The sequence below is a fragment of the Euprymna scolopes genome, chromosome 46 (genome assembly GCF_053919585.1).
Source record: "Euprymna scolopes isolate OS-2025 chromosome 46, ASM5391958v1, whole genome shotgun sequence".
Lineage (NCBI taxonomy): Eukaryota > Metazoa > Mollusca > Cephalopoda > Sepiida > Sepiolidae > Euprymna > Euprymna scolopes.
The window spans coordinates 57,067,135-57,085,763 of NC_136527.1; the positions used below are offsets into that span (position 1 = coordinate 57,067,135).

The following is an 18,629-nucleotide window of genomic DNA, read 5'->3' on the forward strand; positions in this document are numbered from 1 at the left end:
GCATAAAAATATCAAGGCAAACATTGCAAAGGACTCTGCATGAAAATGGTCTGAAAGGAAGAAGACCAAGAAGGACTCCATTGTACACCGGAAAACACCTTGCAGCACGTCTAAAGTTTGCTAGGACCCATGTGAATTCTCCAGAGTCCGTTTTCTCAAGTATTTTGTGAACTGACGAAACAAAAATTGAATTGTTTGGCCATATGGATACTTCTTACGTTTGGAGGAAGAAAGGAGAAGCTTACAACCCAAAGAACACCATACCCACGGTGAAACATGGTGGTGGTAGCCTAATGTTTTGGGGCTCCTTTTCGGCTAGTGGTCCAGGTAGTTTGGTCAAGATAGATGGAACCATGAAGAAGGAGCAATATTTGGAGATACTCCAGAAAAACATTAGACAGGATGCGGAGAAGCTCCATTTAGGACCAAACTGGGTCCTTCAACAGGATAATGATCCAAAACATACTGCCAAAATAGTCAAGAAATGGTTTGAGGATAATCAAATGAATTTTTTGGAATGGCCTAGCCAGAGTCCCGACCTGAACCCTATCGAAAACCTCTGGCACATATTGAAAACTGAGGTTAAAAAGCGGAAACCTAGAAATTTGAGGGATTTGGAGAACTACTGCATTGAAGAATGGTTAAAAATCAGTATTGATACTTGTAAAAACCTTGTTGATAAATATCCAAAACGGTTACAGGCAGTTATTAAGAATAAAGGGCATGCTATTGACTATTAGTAAGAGAGGTATGAATAATTTTGAACTAGTGCCATTATTGTTTTTCTTTGTATAATGTTTCAAACTTGCATAATTTATTTATTTGTTGAGTTTAAATTAAATGCTTATGCTTGATTTATTGTTTGAAATCCCTTTAATATTGTTTACCTTCTGGTTTGAGCAATATTCTTATAGAAATCTCAAAGATCCGAGGGGTATGAATAATATCGGGCACAAGTGTATATATATATATATATATATATATATATATATATATATATATATATATACACGAAATTTTGAAGTGAAAATAAATTTCGAAATCGAATGAATTAAAAGTAGTTTACTTAACAAAACAGCAGAGTTAATTTCCAATATTAACTCTTAAACCGCCTTTTCAATTAATAAAACATTTTTTTTTTAAATACAAACACATTACAATAATTATAAACGTTGTTTTATTTTTCAGATAGTTGTCTATTTTCCATGCATTATGTCCCTTCAACAGTTATCTCCCTTGTCCGGACATTTTTCTAATAGAATCAACACCGGCAGGTTGACCGGTGTTTTGTTCCGTAATTGTTGTCAGCAGCCTTTTTTGATTCACATGTCGCTGTCTTTTATCTTCTATTGTCCTTCCTTCGCCGTTTTAAACCATCTCCGGTAAGAAGCATTATATATCTCCTTCTTAAAGACACTTTTTAATATTTTTAACGTTTTCTTTTTTTTTTTTTTTTTTTAATATATTATTTCATCTTAACTACGAACTTTGTTTATATCCTTTACCGGCAGATTTGCCGTTTAGTTGTACAAATAGTCTCCAACCCCGTTATTAAAAAAGGGGACACTTTGGGTCGTCACCAGTCTATATCAAGAAATTTGTTTACGTATAATTTTAACCATATTGTTCAACAAATAAAATGATTAAATGTGTTTTATTTTATAATTTAAAATTTTTATTGTATAATTAAAAATTTAAAACATTAAGCAATACAAATAATACGTTGGTTAACACAAAAAAAGAAATGAAAATAAAGTTTTAAAATGGTTAAATGTGTTTTATTTTTTAATTTAAAATTTTATTGTATAATTAAAAATTTAAAACATTAAGCAATACAAATAATACGTTGGTTAACACAAAAAAGAAATGAAAAATTAAGTTTTAAAATGATTAAATGTGTTTTATTTTATAATTTAACATTTTTATTTTATAATTTAAAATTTTTATTTTGTAATTTAAAATTTAAAACAATGAACAATACAAACAGGATTTGGTTTGATTTTACATTTTATATTGTTCTTGGATGCGTCTCCACAAGAATTCAGTATTTAACTTCATCTTTCATTATTTCTTTTCGAGAACAAAACTAACATTTTGTTTTTATTTTTAAATTATAAAATAAAACACATTTAATAATTTTAAAACTTCATCTTGCATTATTTCTCTCTTTTTATTATTTATAACAACATGGTTAATTTTTAATTAAATTTTAATCACAGGATTACATTTTCAATAATCACGGAAATATAAACAAACTTCTGTTTACTATATATACATCCACATTTTTTTATATAACAGGGTTGGAAGCTATTTGTACAACTATACAGCAAATCCTCCCCTTTACCCACATGTCCAACCCCTTACTTTTAGTTGTGTTATTTCCTTACGCATACGACTACCCATTCAGCCTTTATAACTTTTCGCTTCTTATCTTTTCTCTTTGTGTTTTCAACAAAGTTTTTTTTGTTTTGTTTTTGTTTTTTTTGTTGTTTCTTTCAGTTTTTTTTTTTTTTCAATATACGTTAATTAAAAGGATAAAAATATAAACAAATCGAACTTACTAGGGAAGATAATAACTTCCGGTGAATGCCGGAAAAATATCCAGTAAATAAAACGTCGTTTAGTAAATCGTTATTTGTATTTTAAACTAAATATTTTATCGTGGTTTATTTATTTATTTATTTATTTATTTTGTCATTTGATTTAACTTAATATGAAAATGGATAATAAACTTTAAAATATCAATTATTGAACGTATTTTATTATTTCCTTTTCTTTAAAAACTCAGTTTTATTTTTATGGATACATGTGTCCATTGACACCGATATGATGACTAAAGTCGCAAATTATTGTTTGCTTTTTTTTAATATAAAAATAAAACATTGTAGATGTTAATAATTAAAAATACTTTTAATATTTCAGGAACATTACGATAAGCAGTATTCATTCAATATTTTCACAAAAAAATATTAAAAAATATTTAATGTGATTTTAATGATAAAAATTATCACAAACTTTTGCTTAAATGGTTTAATGACCCTTTTTCTCTCAGAAAATATTCACATTCATTTCAAGTCACGTGTGACACTCTTTTCATAAAAATCAGTAATCTTAACTCCATGCTATTCTCATGAGATCCTCATTTAACTAAGCCTGCATAATGAACACTCGTGACAAGAAAACATTTATGTTGGAACGATTTGAATTAATATTCCTAACACGTAAATAAATGTCATTTTATCCTAATATAGTGATTTCGCTGACTTCAAGAAATTCCCTAACCCTAACCCTAAAAATTGATAGATCCCGATTATGAATGCGTGAACACAGTCACACACATAGAAGTTAGTGACTGGTGAAAGACAAGCGCCCCGCCCCCCGCTAGGTCTAAAATAAAATGGATTTTCTTACATTTTTTGCTCCTGTAGGACTTATGCGTGATGCGTTGTCTCTTGTTTCTATTGTGCAAAGCTAGATCTGTTACTAAACTCTCACTTTTGGGGGAGAGGCTAATAAAACAATCTTTTTTTTTTAATTCAATATCTTAAGACTTTATTTTACTAATTATCATTTCATTTAACTTAATATGAAAATGGATAATACACTTTTAAATATCAATTATTGAGTGGATTGTATTATTTCCTTTTCTTTAAAAACTCCATTTTATTTTTATGGATTTATGTGTCCAGTGACACCGATATGATGACTAAAATCGCAAATTATTGTCTTTTTAAATTAAAAAAAACTCATGAATACCTGTTTGCTTTTTTTATATAAAAATAATACATTGTAGATGTTAACAATTAAAAATACTTTTAATATTTCAGGAATAAGCAGTATTCATTAAATATTTTCACAAAATATATTTAAAAATATTTAATGTGGTTTTAATGAAAAAATTATCACGAAAATTTGTTTACATGGTTTAATGACCGTTTTTCTCTCAGAAAATATTAACATTCATTTTAACCACGTGTCGTACTCTGTTCATAAAACTCAGTAATCTTAAACTTCATGCTATTCTCATGGGATCCTCATTTAACTAAGCCTGCATAATGAACACTCGTTACAAGAAAACATTTACATTGGAACGATTTGAATTAATATTTCTAACACAATATTTCCATTTTAATACAATGATTTTGATTTATGAATTAGTGATACTCTACTATTTTGACTTCAAGAAATTCCCTAACTCTAACCCTAACCCTAAAAATTGATAGATCCCGATTATGAATGGGTGAACACAGAGTCACACACATAGAAGTTAATGACTCCACGGTCAATTTTTACAAATTGGCATCACTTTCCTGAGTTCTATAGGGTCAGAATTAAAAAAAAAATCGTTATACATTTTGTACATTCATCTTAGTTTATTTTTAATCAGTTCATATGCGTGTTATATTTGTACAGTGGTAACGTCACCAGCTTTGAGTGTTACAGTTTTGCTTTTGGTTTCGCTTCTAGCTGATGACACCAAAATACGTTTTTTATTGCTTTTGACATCACGACTCTATAATCATATATGGACAAATTAAAATCTCATTTTTAAGAATATTTAATAACTGGTTAAAGACAGAGCCCTACCCCCGCTAGGTCTAATATGAAATGGATTTTCTTACATTTTTTGGCTTCTGTAGGACTTATGCTTACGTGTTGTCTCTTGTTTTTATTGTGCAAAGCTAGATCTGTTACTAAACTCTCACTTTTGTGGGAGAGGCTAATAAAACTATCTTTTTTTAATCCAATATCTTAAGACTTTATGTTACTAATTATCTTTAAAGCCGATGTGAAAACATTTTTCATTATAAACTTCTTTCACGTATGATTTTTTCAATATAGAGATTAACTTTAGACTTTAATCTTTAAACCCCAATCAAGACATAATTAGAAATTAAAAAAATATATAAGACGGCTTTCTAAACTATGTTACGCTATCAGTTTCCGCCATTAGATTGCACGTGCAACGAATTAGAGAATTAATAAAGATGAAACGTGTAATCTGTTCTCTCTCATGTAAATATTAAAATGTTAAATAAAATAATACTAATTTTATCCGTGATATTCATCAAATAGATCGGCTCTATTTCGCAATAACTTTTTGTCCTCTTTAATTTTGTTTTCTGCGAACTTGTTCTTCCCTTCGTCATCTTGAATGTTAAGTTGAGCTTGTAAAGTCAATCACATTTGAAAAATCGTTTCCTTTATAAAAGCAGATAAAGTTAATCGAAAGCAGATTATAAAACAAAAACGTAAGTATTACTACATGAATTTAGTATCGATTTTTGCGCATTTGCAGAATACGTTAAAAATGTAAGGGAGATAACTACATTTACTAAGCGAATAATCCTAATGAAAATGTTGATGTATTGTTGAAAATTTTTCACTGTATACAGTTTCTTGTTTTCAATAAACTTAAACGTAAAAAACAACTTCTTTATTGTCTACCAAAGACAAAATAATTTTATAAATTTTAAATGATATTAACTGCTTCACAAGTTTAAAGTTTTTCAGCTGTGCTAAAAACGAATATATACTTCAAGAGTGACGCAGAGAATGATTTTTCATGATACAAGGAAATTACTTTTTCAAAAAGTTGGGATCAGTTTTCAATATAAATTTAATGTAAAATAAGCACCCACTTTCTGGCCACAAGGTGATAATTTTTTTAATTTGTTTTCTTTGACTGTCTGAAAGCCGTTTTGGTAAATTGTTATTTATTTTCCACATTAACAATCATCTTTAACATTACAACTTCGATAGGTTTTCGGGTATGCTGAAAACGAATATCACATTTAAATTTGCTGCAAACCAGTAGGTATCTGGATATTAAAGTATGTAATTAATTGTTATCAGTGGAGGCCAATTAAGTATGCACTTGCACATACAGAACTGATCACCACTGATCACATAAGGAATTACATTGCTTAATATTTGGGAAACTACTTGTTTGTGGCATATATGCGCACTTGCAGATAAAAAAAATGGTAACCACTGATGACATAAGGAATGACAGATATCTGCAAATTTTATGTAGGCATCATCACTTGGACTTGAAGACAACCATATTGTAGTAGCTAAAAAAGCAGGCAAACGGAAGACAGTTCAACAGGCGTGTAGTTCTAAGAAAGAAGCTTCGTTCATGGAATTTAGGTTTAGGAACAGATAAAGAGTGGGGGGATTGTTGATAGTGTTTTCAGCTAGACGAGTGTTTCTTGTGAAAGTTTGGTGATGGGGTCCATAGATTGAAGCTCAGTCGAGCACTTGCCATGAAAATAACGATAAAGCAGAGACAAACTGGCAACATCTCTTCTGTGAGAAAGAGGTTGCAGGGAAAAGAAAAGGACATCTCCTTCGATGCTACGAAGTTTATTTTGAACGCTATCAAGGCAGGATAAGTTCTTTCTAGCAGCTTCTACCCAGATGTGGCACAAGTACTCCATCCTTGGAGTATCTGGCTCTTATATAGCTAGAGAATTGCATCAGCAGGTAGATATCTACCAGATCGATAGAAGGATCCCAGCGTTTTTCCAGCAGCCTTGGCAACAGATTTGATGTGTTTCATTTCAGATAAAGCCTAGAAGCTTGTCAGAACATGAGGCCTCCCTAAGATGAGAGGTATTCATTTCAATTGATGCCAGATATGGATCAGAGCGTTGATGATGTAAAGATAAAAGCTTGGTTTTAGATGCATTAAAAGTAACTAGCCACCCCTTTCCCCGATTGTACCAGGTGCTCAAGCTCAGAGGAGAGAATCGGAGAAAGCTTAGTCATGTACGGTCTTTTATGTGCTACGATAGATAGTAGTGTCATCAGCATAAATGTCTATGAATGATGTAAGGGTGTGATTCGGAAGATCATTAATGTAGATCAGGAAGTGAGTTTGACCCAGGATGGACCTCTGATGGACTCCAGCATTAATGCTGTGAGCTTCTGATTTCGGCCCATCAACTACTATCCTTATGAACCTATCAGAGAGAAATGACTTAATAATTGAGAATACATTTCCAGCTATATCATAGCTGGAGATCTTGTGAAGTAAACCTTTATTCCATATATCATCAAAGGCCTTTTATATGTCAAGAGCAATTGCCCTAGAAAGGTAGCCTCCGTCAAGAAATTCGCTAATCCTCTGAGATATAACTGTAAGCACATCTGATGTAGATCTAGCAGAATGGAAACCATATTGTGTGTCACTAAGAAGGTTATTTTTGCTTCTTTTTCTGTATTTAACACAGGTTCCAGCAACTTACTCATAACGCACATGTGCCTTATTGGCCTGTACTGAGAGGGGGGTGAAGGATCACCTGAATTCTTAAATACAGGGCATACTGATGAGGTTTTCCAGGATGTTGGGAAGCAATTATCCTTAAGATAACGTTTAAACAGTCTTGTAAGTATGGGTGCTAGTTCTGGGTTAAGTTTTTTGAGTACTATGATTGGAATACCATCAGGGCCGGTTGCTTTACTGAAATCAAGGTTTTAGATTAGCTTGGCAACATCACGTACAGATATTTGTATATCACATAGCGTGTTTTCTGATACAGAAGGAAATATTGGGGTTTGGTGGTCTTGGTCGCAAAGGGTAGAAATAGCTGCAAAGTTCTTGGCAAAGAGTTTGGCTTTGTCTGATGCTGTGGAGATTACCTCAGGTCCATTGATGATAGTTGGGATAGAGCATACGCTTCTGTTCGGGATTCTGTTTGCTATTTGCCAAAACTGGTGGGAACCAAGCAACTGCTCAGCTACTTTTGACTGGATGAACATACAACCCTCACATGTTCTTTTTTACAATGGTTGTTGGCAGTTCGAAAAGCAGCAGATTATTCTTTATTTTTGTTCTTAAATATCCTTGTGTCTTTATGGAAAGAGGAAATCAGAAAAGAAACAAAAAATACTTTTGCCTCCCCCCCCAAAAAAAAAGCAAAAAATAACCCTTCCCTAGGTGGCAATAAAGTGGGTGCTCAATTTACGTTTAATTTATATTTCAATGTGATCCCTCACTTTTTGCAGAAGTATTTTTTATATGGAAAATATTTCTCTGCACCATTTTTTAAGTATATATTCGTTTACAGCACCCTAAAAAAACTTATAAAAGTCGTCATTGTAAAACGTTTATGGGGGGGGGTTGGAAAGATTTAGACCAAAACAACAAACCTTACAAATAGCTTTTACTTAATTATAAAAATAATCATGATTCTTAAACAAATTACAATATTACGATTCTGAACTTTTTAGATGAGGAATGATTCTTTGTATTATTTAGATTATTAAGACTACTGTTCTCATCTTGAGTGCAAACATTGTAAAAATAACACTGCTTGACGGGAAAAGTAAAAGATTATCTGATGCCAGCATCACTGACATTTTTCTATTTCAACTGGTATGGTCACCCTTAAATACTGCTCTACATCATCCACTTTCCTGGAGCCACATTTCCTTCTATGTTTTCCTATTATTGATCTGATTATTATTATTATCATTATTATTATTATAGCAACGACAATATTTTTCTCTTATCGATCTTACTACTGAAAGTTACAAAAGTCGTCATTCTAAAGGGTTTTGGGGAGGTTTGGAAAGGTTCCAGACATTGACCAAAACAACAAACCTTACAAATAGTTTTGACTGAATTAAAAAATAATCATGATTCTTAAACAAATTACAATATTACAGTTCTAGATTTTTTAAATGAGAAATGCTTTGTATTATTTAGATTCTTAAGACTACTGTTCTCATCTTGAGTGTTATTTATTGCACAAACATTGTAAAAATAACAATTAAGATGAGAACAATAGTCTAAATAATCCAAATGATAAAACAATGTTACCGACTATGTGCATTGGTTTTTCCTTTGTTTCATTTGACGAACATCGCATAAACAATGCAACCCCGTTTTCTTGGATAGGCTTCTTGCAAAAGCTCTGTATAACACTGCTTGACGGGAAAAGTAAACGATTCTACATCATCTTTTGACGCCACATTTTGTTCTACGTTTTTTTTATTATTGGTTTTATTACTGACCCTACTGCCTTTTTCAATTCTGATCTCAGTCCCTGCAAAAAATGTAAAAATACCTGCTCCATTATAACAATAGCTACTGACCAAAGAACAAGATTACAATACAACTCAACTGCACATGTAAAAAAGTTGATCTTTAATCAGTGACAATACCAATTCTGATAACATGACCCCATCGTTCAGTGCATTTCCTACCAGCTGTCAATCCTCATCTCTACAATGAATGTATGTAAAAAATTTTAGTTAAATATTTGAAAGTAGAAGAAATAATTTTGTTAACAAACGAGTATTTATTAAAACTATAGTCATTATATTTTGAATTCAATTAATAATAAATTTATATTCATAAAAATTAACATAATAACTTCAATTTAACAAAATTAACGATATTTTTTTTAATTTATTTTATATTTTCAGAATTTGCAACACTGAAAAGGAATACATAAATGAAGAAGGACCTTACATCATTGGTGACTTAAATAAGTTTATAATAATATAATTTCTTCGGATAAAATTTCTAAAGTCGAAATTTGCTGGCATATCTCATCATATTGTCCATTGCATATGTTTTTTGTGGAATTAGATGCGAACAATCATGGGAGACAAACCTCATTCTTGTGAAGTATGTGGTTATTCATTTGCACGGAAGTCACATTTGTTTAGGCATATGAAAACACATACGGGAGAGAAACCACATTCTTGTGACGTATGTGGGTTTTCTTTCGCACAGAAGTCAACTTTGTTGAGTCATATGAAAACACATACGGGAAAGAAACCTCATTCTTGTGAAGTATGTGGTTCTTCTTTTGCATGGAGGTCAAGTTTCTTGATTCATATGAGAACACATACGGGAGAGAAACCACATTTTTGTGAAGTATGTTTTTCTTCTTTTGCACAGAAGTCACACTTGTTATATCATATGAAAACACATACAGGAGAGAAACCACATTCTTGTGAAGTATGTGGTTCTTCTTTTGCACGGAAGTCAAATTTATTGATTCATATAAGAACACATACAGGAGAGAAACCACATTCTTGTGAAGTATGTTGTTCTTCTTTTGCACAGAAGTCACATTTGTTGAATCATATAAAAACACATACAGGAGAGAAACCACATTCTTGTGAAGTATGCGGTTCCTCTTTTGCAGAGAAGTCAAATTTATTGTCTCATATGAGAACACATACAGGAGAGAAACCACATTCTTGTGAAGTATGTTGTTCTTCTTTTGCACAGAAGTCACATTTGTTGAATCATATAAAAACACATACAGGAGAGAAACCACATTCTTGTGAAGTATGCGGTTCCTCTTTTGCAGTGAAGTCAAATTTATTGTCTCATATGAGAAAACATACAGGAGAGAAACCATATTCTTGTGAAGTATGTGGCTCCTCTTTTGTACAGAATTCAGCTTTGTTGAGTCATATGAAGAAACATACAGGAGAGAAACCACATTCTTGTGACGTATGTGGTTCTTCTTTTGTGTGGAAGTCAAGTTTTTTGAGTCATATGAAAACACATACGGGAGAGAAACCACATTCTTGTGAAGTATGTGGTTCTTCTTTTGCAGAGAAGTCAAATTTGTTACGTCATATCAAAACACATACGGGAGACTGACATTGTTATATGGGACAAGAGGGAGAAAGTAACACCTCGACTGGAAGAAAGTATCTTTAATTAAGCTGGACTTAACAGAGCATAGAGGGAAAATAACAAAATACCAAGGATTTGTGTAGGACATGAAAAGAAACTGGAATCTTTAGAATTTATCAATCATACTAGTCAACATGGCTAATGAAAAATAATTTCAAAAACTATCTGGCGCATATACCTGGTGAACCAAGTGCCAAAAAATACAGATACTAGAACTAAAAGGGACGTGTAGAATCTTCAAAAGATTTCCTGGTTGGAGTAATTAAACTAATGAGAAAATGTTTTGCATCCCATAGGATGCCCCATCCCAAAGGAAAAACAGTGATAAGAAAATCCAAAGAAAAGAGACCAACCACATACTTGTGAAGTACGTGGATCCTTTTGACAGAAGTCATATTTATTGCATCAATATCTGATCTTATGAAATCCATACCTCATTGTATACCAGCATCACGAAGCAAGAGCCAGTAGTACAACCTCTATCACATAGTCAAACAACTATTTTGCACAAGACCGTTTTGCAAATATGAAAGAATAAAAAAAACAAGGCTGCTACGGAAATCACCAAAAACGAGTCTTTAAAAATACTCCAGAAGTTTCATTACAGAAAATTGGACAAAAGAGCCAAACAATAGCATGACAAATATTTTCTGGATTTATTCACCCAGGACGTTATAAACATAGAAGTTTTTATAGACTGGCTTAAAAGAGGAAAGCAGCGCTATTATCAGGAAAATTATAATGACTGCTCACGATCAAAGTTTTATTCCCAATGCTTCTAATAAGATGATCTCAGCATGACAAGTTTAGTTTGTGCAACAAAGTTAGTTTTAGCCATTTGACATTTGCTAAAGGATGGCTACTATACAATGAAATACAATGGATTGTGTAAATATATCCACATTATCTGTAAAATGTTGAATATTGAATGCTGCAGCAAGTCCTGGGAACAACAGTTGGACATATACACCATCGACTATGACTCTACGATTGCTACAGGTACATTTACTTAGAAAACGGAGCAATTGAAGCTGACATAATAAAATGAAACAAGAAGGAAGAAGAATCAAATTTAGAAGTTAATATTTGGATAAACAGTGACAAAAATATAACGAAATACCAGATCCACATCATCTGTAAAATGTTGAATATTAAATGTTGCAGCAAGTCCTGGGAACAACGGTTGGACATATAACGAAATACCAGGGTTTGATGTACGACATAGAAAAGAAACTGTAATCTTTAGAAAATCTGTAATCTATTATTATAGTGGGAACTTAAATCAGACAAAGCTATTTTAAACCCTACCTCGCAAATATACCTGGTGAACCAAGTGCAAGAGAGATTCTAACAATTCTTCAAAAATAGACAAAAATTTTAGATTATTTGTTGGTTGAAATGTATGAGATGAAGTATGGATGCGCCATCAGCCCTTAAATAAAATAATTGAATAAAAAACAAATTTCATTCCTGTGAAGTATGTGATTGCTTGCATAGAAGTAACATTTGCTGTGTAATGTGCACTCTGTTGCCAAACTGCAAAATCCAAACTTGACACTCTGTTGTCAAACCTTCTAACTATAAAATTTAACTTGAGGAACTTAAATCAGACAAAATAATTTTTTAAATACATGGCCAATATACCTGTGAACCAAGTGCAAGTAACATTTGCCTAGAACATTTATTGTGTCATATGCAAAAATACTGAATACAAAAGAACTTTAATAGAACATACAAATATCTATGTATCTCATATAGAGTTGAAGTGTGAGCCACAGGTAGGAAGCCCTTTGATTTCGGAGTACTTCGACTTATCAGGTTAATTTGACATTTTTAAAACTTCCAATTCAAACATTTAACATTCTGTTATCAAAACTTGCAACTCCAAAACTTTACACTTTGTTTTCAAAACTTTCAAATCCACGAGACACCCTTTTGTCAAACCTATTAACTTTACAACTCGAAATTCTGTTGTCAAAACGTCCAAGTCAAAAACTCAACACATTTCAAGTTTACTTACACATTTTCTTTTTACTCGTCCTCTATTCTGTACACGTCTTTTTTTATTCGCCTTTTTCTTTTGCATAGACATAACGATATTTTGCATCATGGTCATGACCGTTACTATTAAAATCAATTGGATGTAACCATTTTAAGCTTCTTTCTATATTTTTGTTACACATTCGACCCTTTGAAGCACGTACACATGCAAGCCAGGTCAGTTTTGATTTTCCCTTCAAAGTAAAATAAGAAAAACTGAAAATATTTTTTATAATGTAGCTCTTCTGTTTTTATGAAATCAGCTTTAGACAAACATGCGAACAATTGTACTCTTTTGAGATTTTGTGAATGTCTGGAATCTGGTAGTATATTCCTTTCACAAATGATAAAATTTTGAAAAAAATTAAAAACCATATTTTGGTATTCTTTTTATATGTGTGTGTTGGTATTTTTGTTATATGTGTGTGTTGGTATTATTGTGTTAAAAATTTGTGTTACTTTCTCATGCAAAAACGATATAAAATAATGTGATACTTTGATTATGTTAATAATTTACTTTTAAATACAAAGTTTTTATTCCCGTGTAAATCTTTAAAACCACCCCAAAAACATACAGCCTTTATGCCGAGTTCACGTTTTAACTTCATGTTTTTGTTTCTTTTGAATATAATACATCTTAATAAAACATTTTAACAGTATTTTTTATTTAACACATCTAATACATAAAAAGTTTTAACAGCTCTTTTATTTTTTTAATTAATACATCTCAATAAAACGTTTTATCAAATTTAAAAAAATTATGATTTAATACATATCAATAAAACATTTGAACAGTTTTTTAGTTTTTTTTTAAATTTAGTGCACATCAATAAAATGTTTTAACAGTTTGAAAATATATTTTAAACTGTAACACATCTCAATAAAACGTTTTAACAGAGTTTTGTATTTAAAAAATTTAATACATCCCAATAAAATTATTTTATATCAAGTATTCATGTCTAAATATCTACTTAAGGTTTTAGCCTTTTATCATTTTTGTTTTCATATATATGTTTATTGTGAATGATTTTTTAAATACAAGAAATCTTCAATAAGTAATGACCTTGACCCACTTTCGTTTGTCTGATCTAATAGAAATGTTGCATATGCAATGATTTATATCTATTGGTCATGTGGCAAATTACAACTCTGAACTAATTATTGTTCCTGATTTGCAATGTTTTAAATTAGTTAAGTGTGAAATGGATCCTATCAAGTGTGATGCAGTGATCTGTTCTTTTATTTGAAATCACCACAGTAAACTTATGATGAAATTACAAGAAACAATGTCACATCATATTAATCTTGTAAAACGTTGTCATTGTGAAATCCAATATGTCATGAAATCTGTAGCAGCAGAACCTAGACTTGGTTGTCCTCCATCTGTCATTGATGAGGCAACTCTGAACTATGGGTAAACTACCTTTTTTGAAGATCCATGCTTGACTTCGCCAAATCACTAAAATGTCATGATTGCAGGATCTGTTGAAACTATGTAATGGATTCCTAGGTTTCTGACAACTTTCCAGAAGCAAAAACGCATTAAGTACCATACTGTACCGAAGCAAGATTCACTCTAGATATTTTAAACCGGCTTCCACACTTAGAAAAAGCTTATTATGCTTCAATTTTCAGGAAATTAATTTTTTCAAAATAAAGAGGTGGGGACTGATCAGCAAATATTCCCCGTGAAAAATATCATTCCGATCCACAACACAAAATGTGTGAGATCAGAAGCACAGAAAAGAAAAGCGTTTTCCAAATGATATATCTTGTTTTTTTCTAATTTCCGCATATTCTACAAAAACTGTCTCCAGAGATACATAAACCGATGCACGAAATACATAACTCTGTGTTGTTCTTATCTAAAAATAATAACTCAGTGTTGTTCATATCTAAAAAAAAATAACTGTGTTGTTCTTATCTAAAAAACCTCTGTGTTCTTATATAAAAATAACTCTGTGTTGTTCTCATCTAAAAAAAAATAACTCTGTGTTGTTATCTAAAAAAATAACTCTGTGTTGTTCTTTTCTAAAAAAATAACTGTGTTGTTCTTTTCTAAAAAAATAACTGTGTTGTTCTTTTCTAAAAAAATAACTGTGTTGTTCTTTTCTAAAAAAATAACTGTGTTGTTCTTTTCTAAAAAAATAACTGTGTTGTTCTTTTCTAAAAAAATAACTGTGTTGTTCTTTTCTAAAAAAATAACTGTGTTGTTCTTCTCTAAAAAATAACTCTGTGTTGTTATTATCTGAATAAATAACTCTGTGTTGTTATTATCTGAATAAATAACTCTGTGTTGTTCTTATCTGAATAAATAACTCTGTGTTGTTCTTATCTGAATAAATAACTCTGTGTTGTTCTTATCTGAATAAATAACTCTGTGTTGTTCTTATCTAAATAAATAACTCTGTGTTGTTCTTATATAAAAAATAACTCATTGATGGGGGGGGAGAAGATTGTTAGCTTTCAAGGGTCGGGGTTATTAACTTACAGAATACAGTAAAGTTTCATTAGAATTTAGAGTTTCAAGTATTGTTTTAGCTTGGGAGAAAGGAATAAAATCTTCCCTTCTTTCCCCTATTGGTTGTCCTCCATCTGTCATCCTAAAACGTTGATATTGTGAATTCCAATATGTCATGAAATCTGTAGCAGCAGCAGCAGCTAGACTTGGTTGTCCTCCATCTGTCATTGATGAGGAAACTCTCAGTCATGTTGAGGCTACTTTTCTTTTGAAGATCCATGATTGACTATTCGCCAAGTCACCTAAAAGGTCAGGATTAGTGCAAGGTCTGTGGTGATTAGCTGATGGATTTCTAGGTTGCTGACAACTTCCCAGAAGCAAAAACGCGTCGATTACCATACTGTACCGAAGTAATATTCACTCTACGTGTGTTAAACCACTATCCACATTTACAGGAGTTTATTATGCTTTAGCTTTCATTAAATATATGTAAACTATAAAAACCAAGAAGTTGGGCCAAATCAGCAAATATCCCTGCAAAATATCACATCGATGCACAAAACACATTGTTTGAGATCAGAAGCGCAGACATCTATGAAATCATCTGCCGTGCACTTGCTCTGCATCACCTTGCATCATCCGATTTTCATTATGATTAGATTCAGCTTTATTTTAAGCATCTCGTTGACGTCCGTGTTGTCTTCATCGATTCAGGTGTAGTAAGAGAGATGGTCGGGGCTGGAGTTTGGTCAACTAAGGAGATTGACACTGTGACCTCCATTATTTTTTTAGCAAATCTATGTGGCTACTTTTGAGGAAAAAAACAGTCCGTAAATCAAGCAAATACGCGTGTGTACATTCATATTATAAGAACAGTAGTTTGAAATAAAATTGTTTGAAAGAAGCTTTAAATCCTCGCTCGATTTGATAATTTTGCTGAGTATTAAAGTACATGCCTGTCGCACGGAAAATCAGGAGTTGAGTTTGAACCTCTTCCGCATATAGAATTTCATCGACATTTGTTAAACTGGAAAATTTGAAGATAAGATATTTTCTATCAGAACAGATTCTTCAACAACGAATAGAAAGGCACAACGACACACAGACGAAAGCATCTCATATTTAAATAATTATACACCATTTTCAGGATGACATCAGAAATTATGAAGATCTGAAATACATAGATTGGTAGAACTAAGTAAATTGAATAACATAACTTTACTGTGTGAACTGCCCTCTATCCGGAAATTAATATGACCCAACTGTTTGAACATAGTCTTTCAGCCATAGCGGTTTAATTTATTTCGATTCGAGCGCCTTGGTGTCACAATTGAGCTTCTGCCTGCTGTTGTTTGTGGTGTTCAAAGTTGACGGGATCATAGGTTGTGACGTCACTGCTATGTGCGATCACTTCTCTGAGTCTTGTTCGTCTCACACGGTATGTGCATCATTCACTGGTGTTGGCATGGTGGCAACAGACGCGTGCTGTTTATCATTAGGTAGAATAATATGTGGTTGTTTGGTTGTTGAAGTAGCGTGGTAACCAGACGTGGGTGTGACTCCTCAAAAAGGTAATGAAAGTTGTGAGGTGTTTATCTTCGTTGTGGATTGGCACACTGTGGTAACTATTCAAGACATGGAACAACGTCTTTTTCTTTACCATGGGGTACATACCTTGCTTGGTAGAATGATAATTATGTGTGGTGAATCTTTCTTACCGCATTAGCGTTGAGAGATTGGAAGTCAACAGTTTGACGAGGTTTTCCATTCTTTTTTGCACAGATGACCATTCTATGGCACCACATTATCAAATCACTGGTTCCATGACTTGTAGTGTCATGTCTTGATCTAGACTTGCCTTTTCATCGTCTTGCAAGTGTGGTGAGATGGGAACAGGTGTGTTGTGGGCCATGGTGTAGCATCAAGGTCAATATTTGCTTCATGGTTTGGCACTACATGAGGAGGCGTGTGATACTATTTCTTTGCTAGTACCACTGGCCGTCCTAGCCATCGCCCATAGCATGGCCGGGAGGTGATTGGTCTCGTGCGGAGTGATACAGAGGGAAAAGTGAATAACAATGTATTTGGTTCCTCTCAACCTCTTTTCATTCTGACAGCCATGGGGTAAGAAGCATATTTTTGTCTCTCTGTAAAACAGCGTTCTAGTTTAGTACCTTACTTTGGGGTAATTGCACCAAGTCCGAGGTTACTAGCTAAAAGCGCTCTTTTGGCAAGCACACATATAAAGAGCACTTTTTTAGTTGGCATAATTACCCCCGGATTTGACACAATTGCCCCAAAGTACAGGTCATAAGTTAAAGGTTTAATTTAATAATTGTCGATTCTTTAATAAAACATTGTAATATAACTGTGAAATAAAATAGTTAAGATTCCTCATGTGTCACAATTGTGTTGCATGTCGTGTTATGTCTGCCTTAAATGTCGAAACGGTGCTTGAATTGAAAGGAATTCCAGCTAGAGTACAACCAGAATGAAGACATCATCGTGAGAGAGTGAAGGAGCTAGCCACGCCCAACATCCCATATATAGTTTTACTCTTCTCTCAGAAAAAAGGCGTGTAACCGAGAGATACTATTGACTGGTCCATTGTCACAGTATGGTACCGTTTCCAGGAATTAATATAACCCGTGGGTCGATCACGCCATTGGTTGGCCAGTAGTGTTAGAGGGGAATGTTGGTGCTCGCATGTGTTGAATGTAATCGCACTGTATAGAAAACGCAAATACTTCTCCAGTCAGAGAACAATTGCACCAAGGATGCTGATACCTTTGTTGTTGGTGACTTGCATCCGCATAATGACAGAAATGACGTCAGGTTTTCTCAGTCGCAATCGAGGGATCACCTTGATATTGGTCAGGAAACTTTGACAACCAATATCATTCATGGCAGCAACAACAGCGGTTTTGAGCTGAGAAAAGAGAGTTGGGCTAAAGCCTAGTTGGTCAAAATCCTCAAGAGTGATTTTTGTGTGATTGTTATACTGGTGGATGCGAAGGAGCTTAGAGGATGGCTCTTCTGCGCTTAGGATCAGGCCGAGTCAATCTTCATCATAGATAAGTATACATTATTTTGATATTATTTCAGGATGACATCACAATGATGATCTGAAATACACAGATTAGAAGAACTAAGTAAACGGAATAATTACAGTCACATAACATAACAAGTATAGCTTTGGTACATATTTCTTTAATTTTGACGAAACATAAACACATTCACACACACACACATACACACATACACATATACTCTTTGTGTAAACAAATCGAGCTAAAGTATTTCGGACAATGTCAAAACATCGTTAATTAGCGTAACAGTACTTATGTAGATGACTCGGATACTGCACTGTTCATAACTTTATGTGCATATGTATATATTTAAAAGTATGAATAATTACGGTAATGCCAGTTTATATAATAGACTTCCTTATCTACA

General features: G+C 32.7%; 2 long non-coding RNA genes across 2 annotated transcripts in view; one reads left to right on the forward strand and one right to left on the reverse strand.

Annotated features, from left to right (window-relative positions):
* LOC145271195 (uncharacterized) overlaps window positions 1-18,629 on the reverse strand; it is a 428,562-nt gene that overhangs the window by 373,042 nt on the left and 36,891 nt on the right. The window lies entirely within an intron of this gene.
* Window positions 1,195-13,436, forward strand: LOC145270055 (uncharacterized). The gene is made up of 2 exons (XR_013865297.1): window positions 1,195-1,382; window positions 9,439-13,436. It is a non-coding gene; the product is annotated as an uncharacterized LOC145270055 (long non-coding RNA).